Source organism: Hemiscyllium ocellatum, unplaced genomic scaffold, assembly GCF_020745735.1.
Source record: "Hemiscyllium ocellatum isolate sHemOce1 unplaced genomic scaffold, sHemOce1.pat.X.cur. scaffold_1409_pat_ctg1, whole genome shotgun sequence".
In the NCBI taxonomy this organism is placed as follows: domain Eukaryota; kingdom Metazoa; phylum Chordata; class Chondrichthyes; order Orectolobiformes; family Hemiscylliidae; genus Hemiscyllium; species Hemiscyllium ocellatum.
In genome coordinates this window covers 21,443-32,417 of record NW_026867766.1, presented here as the reverse complement: position 1 = coordinate 32,417, position 10,975 = coordinate 21,443, and positions in this window count along the sequence as shown.

Sequence of the window (10,975 nt, the reverse complement as noted above, 5' to 3'; positions counted from 1 at the left end):
TGATGGGGACGGTGTAGGGAGTGATGGGGACGGTGTAGGGAATGACGGGGATGGTGTAGAGAGTGATGGGGTGCTGTAGAGAATGATGGGGATGGTGTAGAGAGTGATGGGGTGGTGTAGAGAATGATTGGGACGGTGTAGAGAGAGTTGGGGGTGGTGTAGGGAATGACGGGGATGGTGTAGAGAGCGATGGGGATGGTGTAGGGAGTGATGGGGACGGTGTAGGGAGTGATGGGGATGGTGTAGAGAGTGATGGGGACGGTGTATAGAGTGATGGGAAGGGTGTAGGGAGTGATGGGGACGGTGTATAGAGTGATGGGGTGGTGTAGAGAGTCATGGGGTGTGTAGAGAGTGATGGGGAGGGTGTAGGGAGTGATGAGAACAGTGTAGAGGGTGATGGGGTGGTGTAGAGAGTGATGGGGACAGTGTAGGGAGTGATGGGGATGGTGTAGGGAGCGATGGGGATGGTGTAGGGAATGATGGTGATGGTGTAGAGAGTGATGGGGGTGGTGTAGAGAGTGATGGGGACTGTGTAGGGAAAGATGGGGATGGTGTAGAGAGTGATGGGGACGGTGTAGGGAGAGATTGGGACGGTGTAGAGTGTGATGGGGAGGGTGTAGGGAGTGACGGGGACGGTGTAGGGAGTGATGGGGACGGTGTAGGGAGTGATGGGGACGGTGTAGAGAGTGATGGGGACGGTGTAGAGAGTGATGGGGTGGTGTAGAGAGTGATGGGGACAGTGTAGAGAGTGATGGGGATGATGTAGGGAGTGATGTGGATGGTGTAGCGTGATGGGGATGGTGTAGGGAGTGATGGGGATGGTGAAGAGTGATGGGGATGGTGTAGGGAGTGATGGGGACGGTGTAGGGAGTGATGGGGATGGTGTAGAGAGTGATGGGGACGGTGTAGAGAGTGATGGGGAGGGTGTAGGGAGTGATGGGACGGTGTAGAGAGTGATGGGGATGGTGTAGGGAGTGATGGGGACAGTGTAGAGTGATGGGGATGGTGTAGGGAGTGATGGGGATGGTGTAGAGTGATGGGGATGGTGTAGGGAGTGATCGGGATGGTGTAGAGAGTTATGGGGACGGTGTAGGGAGTGATGGGGATGGTGTAGAGAGTGATGGGGATGGTGTAGGGAGTGATGGGGATGGTGTAGGGAGTGATGGGGTGGTGTAGAGAGTGATGGGGATGGTGTAGGGAATGATGGGGACAGTGGAGGGAATGATGGGGATTGTGTAGAGAGTGATGGGGACGGTGTAGAGAGTGATGGGGATGGTGTAGAGAGTGATGGGGACGGTGTAGGGAGTGATGGGGTTGGTGCAGGGAGTGATGGGGATGGTGTAGAGAGTGATGGGGTGGTGTAGAGTGTGATGGCGATGGTGTAGGGAGTGATGGGGACGGTGTAGGGAGTGATGGGGACGGTGTAGAGTGTGATGGGGATGGTGTAGAGAGTGATGGGGGTGGTGTAGAGAGTGATGGAGACGGTGTAGGGAGTGATGGGGACGGTGTAGAATGTGATGGGGACGGTGTAGGGAGTGATGGGGACGGTGTAGGGAGTGATGGGGACGGTGTAGAGTGTGATGGGGATGCTGTAGGGAGTGATGGGGATGGTGTAGAGAGTGATGGGGACGGTGTAGGGAGTGATGGGGTTGGTGCAGGGAGTGATGGGGATGGTGTAGAGAGTGATGGGGTGGTGTAGAGTGTGATGGCGATGGTGTAGGGAGTGATGGGGATGGTGTAGGGAGTGATGGGGTGGTGTAGAGAGTGATGGGGATGGTGTAGGGAATGATGGGGACAGTGGAGGGAATGATGGGGATTGTGTAGAGAGTGATGGGGACGGTGTAGAGAGTGATGGCGATGGTGTAGGGAGTGATGGGGATGATGTAGGGAGTGATGGGGACGGTGTAGAGAGTGATGGGGAGGGTGTAGGGAGTGATGGGACGGTGTAGAGAGTGATGGGAAGGGTGTAGGGAGTGATGGGGACGGTGTGCAGAGTGAATGGGATGGTGTATAGAGTAATGGGGTGGTGTAGAGAGTCATGGGGTCGTGTAGAGAGTGATGGGGATGCTGTAGGGAGTGATGGGGATGGTGTAGAGAGTGATGGGGATGGTGTAGAGAGTGATGGGGACGGTGTAGAGTGTGATGGGGATGGTGTAGAGTGTGATGGGGTGGTGTAGGGAGTGATGGGGATGGTGTAGAGAGTGATGGGGACGGTGTAGGGAGTGATGGGGACGGCGTAGGGAGTGATGGGGACGGTGTAGGTAGTGATGGGGACGGTGTAGGGAGTGATGGGGTGGTGTAGGGAGTGATGGGGATGGTGTAGGGAGTGATGGGGATGGTGTAGAGAGTGATGTGGACGGTGTAGAGAGTGATGGGGATGGTGTAGAGAGAGATGGGAGGGTGTAGGGAGTGATGGGGACGGTGTAGAGAGTGATTTGGAGGGTGTAGGGAGTGATGGAGACGGTGTAGAGAGTGATGGGAAGGGTGTAGGGAGTGATGGGGACGGTGTGCAGAGTGAATGGGATGGTGTATAGAGTAATGGGGTGGTGTAGAGAGTCATGGGGTCGTGTAGAGAGTGATGGGGAGGCTGTAGGGAGCGATGGGGAAGGTGTAGAGTGTGATGGGGACGGTGTAGGGAGTGATGGGGACGGTGTAGAATGTGATGGGGACGGTGTAGGGAGTGATGGGGATGGTGTAGGGAGTGATGGGGACGGTGTAGAGTGTGATGGGGACTGTGTAGGGAAAGGTGGGGATGGTGTAGAGAGTGATGGGGACGGTGTATAGAGTGACGGGAACGGTGTAGAGAGTGATGGGGACGGTGTAGGGAGTGATTGGGACGATGTAGAGTGTGATGGGGAGGGTGTAGGGAGTGACGGGGACGGTGTAGGGAGTGATGGGGACGGTGCAGGGAGTGATGGGGACGGTGTAGAGTGTGATGGGGACGGTGTAGGGAGTGATGGGGATGGTGTAGAGAGTGATGGGGACGGTGTATAGAGTGATGGGAAGGGTGTAGGGAGTGATGGGGACGGTGTATAGAGTGATGGGGTGGTGTAGAGAGTCATGGGGTGTGTAGAGAGTGATGGGGAGGGCGTAGGGAGTGATGAGAACAGTGTAGAGGGTGATGGGGGTGGTGTAGAGAGTGATGGGGACGGTGTAGGGAGTGATGGGGATGGTGTAGGGAGTGATGGGGATGGTGTAGGGAATGATGGTGATGGTGGAGAGAGTGATGGGGGTGGTGTAGAGAGTAATGGGGACTGTGTAGGGAAAGATGGGGATGGTGTAGAGAGTGATGGGGACGGTGTATAGAGTGACGGGAACGGTGTAGAGAGTGATGGGGACGGTGTAGGGAGTGATTGGGACGGTGTAGAGTGTGATGGGGAGGGTTTAGGGAGTGACGGGGACGGTGTAGGGAGTGATGGGGACGGTGTAGGGAGTGATGGGGATGGTGTAGGGAGTGATGGGGACGGTGTAGAGTGTGATGGGGACGGTGTAGGGAGTGATGGGGATGGTGTAGAGAGTGATGGGGATGATGTAGGGAGTGATGTGGATGGTGTAGCGTGATGGGGACGGTGTAGGGAGTGATGGGGATGGTGAAGAGTGATGGGGATGGTGTAGGGAGTGATGGGGACGGTGTAGGGAGTGATGGGGATGGTGTAGAGAGTGATGGGGACGGTGTAGAGAGTGATGGGGAGGGTGTAGGGAGTGATGGGACGGTGTAGAGAGTGATGGGGATGGTGTAGGGAGTGATGGGGATGGTGTAGAGTGATGGGGATGGTGTAGGGAGTGATCGGGATGGTGTAGAGAGTGATGGGGACGGTGTAGAGTGTGATGGGGATGGTGTAGAGTGTGATGGGGTGGTGTAGGGAGTGATGGGGATGGTGTAGAGAGTGATGGGGACGGTGTAGGGAGTGATGGGGACGGCGTAGGGAGTGATGGGGACGGTGTAGGTAGTGATGGGGACGGTGTAGGGAGTGATGGGGTGGTGTAGGGAGTGATGGGGATGGTGTAGGGAGTGATGGGGATGGTGTAGAGAGTGATGTGGACGGTGTAGAGAGTGATGGGGATGGTGTAGAGAGAGATGGGAGGGTGTAGGGAGTGATGGGGACGGTGTAGAGAGTGATTTGGAGGGTGTAGGGAGTGATGGGACGGTGTAGAGAGTGATGGGAAGGGTGTAGGGAGTGATGGGGACGGTGTGCAGAGTGAATGGGATGGTGTATAGAGTAATGGGGTGGTGTAGAGAGTCATGGGGTCGTGTAGAGAGTGATGGGGAGGCTGGAGGGAGCGATGGGGAAGGTGTAGAGTGTGATGGGGACGGTGTAGGGAGTGATGGGGACGGTGTAGAATGTGATGGGGACGGTGTAGGGAGTGATGGGGATGGTGTAGTGAGTGATGGGGACGGTGTAGAGTGTGATGGGGACTGTGTAGGGAAAGGTGGGGATGGTGTAGAGAGTGATGGGGACGGTGTATAGAGTGACGGGAACGGTGTAGAGAGTGATGGGGACGGTGTAGGGAGTGATTGGGACGATGTAGAGTGTGATGGGGAGGGTGTAGGGAGTGACGGGGACGGTGTAGAGTGTGATGGGGACGGTGTAGAATGTGATGGGGACGGTGTAGGGAGTGATGGGGATGGTGTAGGGAGTGATGGGGACGGTGTAGAGTGTGATGGGGACTGTGTAGGGAAAGGTGGGGATGGTGTAGAGAGTGATGGGGACGGTGTATAGAGTGACGGGAACGGTGTAGAGAGTGATGGGGACGGTGTAGGGAGTGATTGGGACGATGTAGAGTGTGATGGGGACGGTGCAGGGAGTGATGGGGACGGTGTAGAGTGTGATGGGGACGGTGTAGGGAGTGATGGGGATGGTGTAGAGAGTGATGGGGACGGTGTATAGAGTGATGGGAAGGGTGTAGGGAGTGATGGGGACGGTGTATAGAGTGATGGGGTGGTGTAGAGAGTCATGGGGTGTGTAGAGAGTGATGGGGAGGGCGTAGGGAGTGATGAGAACAGTGTAGAGGGTGATGGGGGTGGTGTAGAGAGTGATGGGGACGGTGTAGGGAGTGATGGGGATGGTGTAGGGAGTGATGGGGATGGTGTAGGGAATGATGGTGATGGTGGAGAGAGTGATGGGGGTGGTGTAGAGAGTAATGGGGACTGTGTAGGGAAAGATGGGGATGGTGTAGAGAGTGATGGGGACGGTGTATAGAGTGACGGGAACGGTGTAGAGAGTGATGGGGACGGTGTAGGGAGTGATTGGGACGGTGTAGAGTGTGATGGGGAGGGTTTAGGGAGTGACGGGGACGGTGTAGGGAGTGATGGGGACGGTGTAGGGAGTGATGGGGATGGTGTAGGGAGTGATGGGGACGGTGTAGAGTGTGATGGGGACGGTGTAGGGAGTGATGGGGATGGTGTAGAGAGTGATGGGGATGATGTAGGGAGTGATGTGGATGGTGTAGCGTGATGGGGACGGTGTAGGGAGTGATGGGGATGGTGAAGAGTGATGGGGATGGTGTAGGGAGTGATGGGGACGGTGTAGGGAGTGATGGGGATGGTGTAGAGAGTGATGGGGACGGTGTAGAGAGTGATGGGGAGGGTGTAGGGAGTGATGGGACGGTGTAGAGAGTGATGGGGATGGTGTAGGGAGTGATGGGGATGGTGTAGAGTGATGGGGATGGTGTAGGGAGTGATCGGGATGGTGTAGAGAGTTATGGGGACGGTGTAGAGAGTGATGGGGATGGTGTAGGGAGAGATGGGGAGGGTGTAGGGAGTGATGGGGATGGTGTAGAGAGTGATGGGGATGGTGTACAGAGTGAATGGGACGGTGTATAGAGTGATGGGGTGGCGTAGAGAGTCATGGGGTGGTGCAGAGAGTAATGGGGATGGTATAGAGAGTGATGGGGATGGTGTAGAGAGTGATCAGGATGGTGTAGAGAGTTATGGGGATGGTGTAGGGAGTGATGGGGACGGTGTAGAGTGATGGCGTGGTGTAGGGAGTGAAGGGGATGGTGTAGAGTGTGATGGGGACGGTGTAGGGAGTGATGGGGACGGTGTAGAGTGATGGCGTGGTGTAGGGAGTGATGGGGACGGAGTAGAGAGTGATGGGGACGGTGTAGAGAGTGATGGGGACGGTGTAGAGAGAGATGGGGAGGGTGTAGGGAGTGATGGGGAGGGTGTAGAGAGTGATGGGACGGTGTAGGGAGTGATGGGGACAGTGTAGAGAGAGATGGGGTGGTGTAGGGAGTGATGCGGACAGTGTAGAGTGATGGGGACGGTGTAGAGAGTGATGGGGACGGTGTAGAGAGTGATGGGGACGGTGTAGGGAGTGATGGGAAGGGTATAGGGAGTGATGGGGACGGTGTAGAGAGAGTTGGGGGTGGTGTAGAGAGTGATGGGGACGGTGTAGAGAGAGATGGGGGTGGTGTAGGGAATGACGGGGATGGTGTAGAGAGCGATGGGGTGGTGTAGAGAATGATGGGGATGGTGTAGAGAGTGATGGGGATGGTGTAGAGAGTGATGGGGTGGTGTAGAGAATGATGGGGACGGTGTAGAGAGAGATGGGGACGGTGTAGAGAGTGATGGGGACGGTGTAGAGAGAGATGGGGAGGGTGTAGGGAGTGATGGGGAGGGTGTAGAGAGTGATGGGACGGTGTAGGGAGTGATGGGGACAGTGTAGAGAGAGATGGGGTGGTGTAGGGAGTGATGCGGACAGTGTAGAGTGATGGGGACGGTGTAGAGAGTGATGGGGACGGTGTAGAGAGTGATGGGGACGGTGTAGGGAGTGATGGGAAGGGTATAGGGAGTGATGGGGACGGTGTACAGAGTGAATGGGACGGTGTATAGAGTGATGGGGTGGTGTAGAGAGTGATGGGGGTGGTGTAGAGATTGATGGGGATGGTGTAGGGATTGATGGGGATGGTGTAGGTAATGATGGTGATGGTGTAGAGAGTGATGGGGATGGTGTAGAGAGTGATGGGGTGGTGTAGAGAGTGATGGGGACGGTGTAGGGAGTGATGGGGTGGTGTAGAGAGTGATGGGGACGGTGTAGAGTGTGATGGGGACGGTGTAGGGAGTGATGGGGACGGTGTAGGGAATGACGGGGATGGTGTAGAGAGTGATGGGGTGCTGTAGAGAATGATGGGGATGGTGTAGAGAGTGATGGGGTGGTGTAGAGAATGATTGGGACGGTGTAGAGAGAGTTGGGGGTGGTGTAGAGAGTGATGGGGACGGTGTAGAGAGAGATGGGGGTGGTGTAGGGAATGACGGGGATGGTGTAGAGAACGATGGGGTGGTGTAGAGAATGATGGGGATGGTGTAGAGAGTGATGGGGATGGTGTAGAGAGTGATGGGGTGGTGTAGAGAATGATGGGGACGGTGTAGAGAGAGATGGGGACGGTGTAGGGAGTGATGGGGACGGTGTAGGGAATGACGGGGATGGTGTAGAGAGTGATGGGGACGGTGTAGAATGTGATGGGGACGGTGTAGGGAGTGATGGGGACGGTGTAGGGAATGACGGGGATGGTGTAGAGAGTGATGGGGTGCTGTAGAGAATGATGGGGATGGTGTAGAGAGTGATGGGGTGGTGTAGAGAATGATTGGGACGGTGTAGAGAGAGTTGGGGGTGGTGTAGAGAGTGATGGGGACGGTGTAGAGAGAGATGGGGGTGGTGTAGGGAATGACGGGGATGGTGTAGAGAGCGATGGGGTGGTGTAGAGAATGATGGGGATGGTGTAGAGAGTGATGGGGATGGTGTAGGGAGTGATGGGGTGGTGTAGAGAATGATGGGGACGGTGTAGAGAGAGATGGGGGTGGTGGAGAGAGTGATGGGGACGGTGTAGGGAGTGATGGGGACGGTGTAGGGAGTGATGGGGATGGTGTAGGGAGTGATGGGGACGGTGTAGGGAGTGATGGGAACGGTGTAGGGAGTGATGGGGATGGTGTAGAGAGTGATGGGGACGGTGTATAGAGTGATGGGAAGGGTGTAGGGAGTGATGGGGACGGTGTATAGAGTGATGGGGTGGTGTAGAGAGTCATGGGGTGTGTAGAGAGTGATGGGGAGGGTGTAGGGAGTGATGAGAACAGTGTAGAGGGTGATGGGGTGGTGTAGAGAGTGATGGGGACAGTGTAGGGAGTGATGGGGATGGTGTAGGGAGCGATGGGGATGGTGTAGGGAATGATGGTGATGGTGTAGAGAGTGATGGGGTGGTGTAGAGAGTGATGGGGACGATGTAGGGAGAGATTGGGACGGTGTAGAGTGTGATGGGGAGGGTGTAGGGAGTGACGGGGACGGTGTAGGGAGTGATGGGGACGGTGTAGGGAGTGATGGGGACGGTGTAGAGAGTGATGGGGACGGTGTAGAGAGTGATGGGGTGGTGTAGAGAGTGATGGGGACAGTGTAGAGAGTGATGGGGATGATGTAGGGAGTGATGTGGATGGTGTAGCGTGATGGGGACGGTGTAGGGAGTGATGGGGATGGTGAAGAGTGATGGGGATGGTGTAGGGAGTGATGGGGACGGTGTAGGGAGTGATGGGGAGGGTGTAGGGAGTGATGGGACGGTGTAGAGAGTGATGGGGATGGTGTAGGGAGTGATGGGGACAGTGTAGAGTGATGGGAATGGTGTAGGGAGTGATGGGGGTGGTGTAGAGAGTGATGGGGACGGTGTAGGGAGTGATGGGGACGGTGTAGAATGTGATGGGGACGGTGTAGGGAGTGATGGGGACGGTGTAGAGTGTGATGGGGATGCTGTAGAGAGTGATGGGGATGGTGTAGAGAGTGATGGGGACGGTGTAGGGAGTGATGGGGTTGGTGCAGGGAGTGATGGGGATGGTGTAGAGAGTGATGGGGTGGTGTAGAGTGTGATGGCGATGGTGTAGGGAGTGATGGGGATGATGTAGGGAGTGTTGGGGACGGTGTAGAGTGTGATGGGGATGGTGTAGAGAGTGATGGGGGTGGTGTAGAGAGTGATGGGGGTGGTGTAGAGAGTGATGGGGACGGTGTAGGGAGTGATGGGGACGGTGTAGAATGTGATGGGGACGGTGTAGGGAGTGATGGGGACGGTGTAGGGAGTGATGGGGACGGTGTAGAGTGTGATGGGGACGGTGTAGGGAGTGATGGGGATGGTGTAGAGAGTGATGGGGACGGTGTGTAGAGTGATGGGAAGGGTGTAGGGAGTGATGGGGACGGTGTATAGAGTGATGGGGTGGTGTAGAGAGTCATGGGGTGTGTAGAGAGTGATGGGGACGGTGTAGGGAGTGATGGGGATGGTGTAGGGAGTGATGGGGATGGTGTAGGGAATGATGGTGATGGTGTAGAGAGTGATGGGGGTGATGTAGAGAGTGATGGGGACTGTGTAGGGAAAGATGGGGATGGTGTAGAGAGTGATGGGGACGGTGTATAGAGTGACGGGAACGGTGTAGAGAGTGATGGGGACGGTGTAGGGAGTGATTGGGACGGTGTAGAGTGTGATGGGGAGGGTGTAGGGAGTGACGGGGACGGTGTAGGGAGTGATGGGGACGGTGTAGGGAGTGATGGGGACTGTGTAGAGAGTGATGGGGACGGTGTAGAGAGTGATGGGGTGGTGTAGAGAGTGATGGGGACAGTGTAGAGAGTGATGGGGATGATGTAGGGAGTGGTGTGGATGGTGTAGCGTGATGGGGACGGTGTAGGGAGTGATGGGGATGGTGAAGAGTGATGGGGATGGTGTAGGGAGTGATGGGGACGGGTAGGGAGTGATGGGGATGGTGTAGAGAGTGATGGGGACGCTGTAGAGAGTGATGGGGAGGGTGTAGGGAGTGATGGGACGGTGTAGAGAGTGATGGGGATGGTGTCGGGAGTGATGGGGACAGTGTAGAGTGATGGGAATGGTGTAGGGAGTGATGGGGATGGTGTAGAGTGATGGGGATGGTGTAGGGAGTGATCGGGATGGTGTAGAGAGTTATGGGGACGGTGTAGGGAGTGATGGGGATGGTGTAGAGAGTGATGGGGATGGTGTAGGGAGTGATGGGGTAGTGTAGAGAATGATGGGGATGGTGTAGAGTGTGATGGCGATGGTGTAGGGAGTGATGGGGATGGTGTAGGGAGTGATGGGGACGGTGTAGAGTGTGATGGGGATGGTGTAGAGTGTGATGGGGATGGTGTAGAGTGTGATGGGGATGCTGTAGGGAGTGATGGGGATGGTGTAGAGAGTGATGGGGATGGTGTAGAGAGTGATGGGGACGGTGTAGAGTGTGATGGGGATGGTGTAGAGTGTGATGGGGTGGTGTAGGGAGTGATGGGGATGGTGTAGAGAGTGATGGGCACGGTGTAGGGAGTGATGGGGACGGTGTAGGGAGTGATGGGGACGGTGTAGGTAGTGATGGGGACGGTGTAGGGAGTGATGGGGTGGTGTAGGGAGTGATGGGGATGGTGTAGGGAGTGATGGGGATGGTGTAGAGAGTGATGTGGACGGTGTAGAGAGTGATGGGGATGGTGTAGAGAGAGATGGGAGGGTGTAGGGAGTGATGGGGACGGTGTAGAGAGTGATTTGGAGGGTGTAGGGAGTGATGGGACGGTGTAGAGAGTGATGGGAAGGGTGTAGGGAGTGATGGGGACGGTGTGCAGAGTGAATGGGATGGTGTATAGAGTAATGGGGTGGTGTAGAGAGTCATGGGGTCGTGTAGAGAGTGATGGGGATGCTGTAGGGAGTGATGGGGATGGTGTAGAGAGTGATCGGGATGGTGTAGAGAGTGATGGGGACGGTGTAGAGTGTGATGGGGATGGTGTAGAGTGTGATGGGGTGGTGTAGGGAGTGATGGGGATGGTGTAGAGAGTGATGGGGACGGTGTAGGGAGTGATGGGGACGGTGTAGGGAGTGATGGGGACGGTGTAGGGAGTGATGGGGTGGTGTAGGGAGTGATGGGGATGGTGTAGGGAGTGATGGGGATGGTGTAGAGAGTGATGTGGACGGTGTAGAGAGTGATGGGGATGGTGTAGAGAGAGATGGG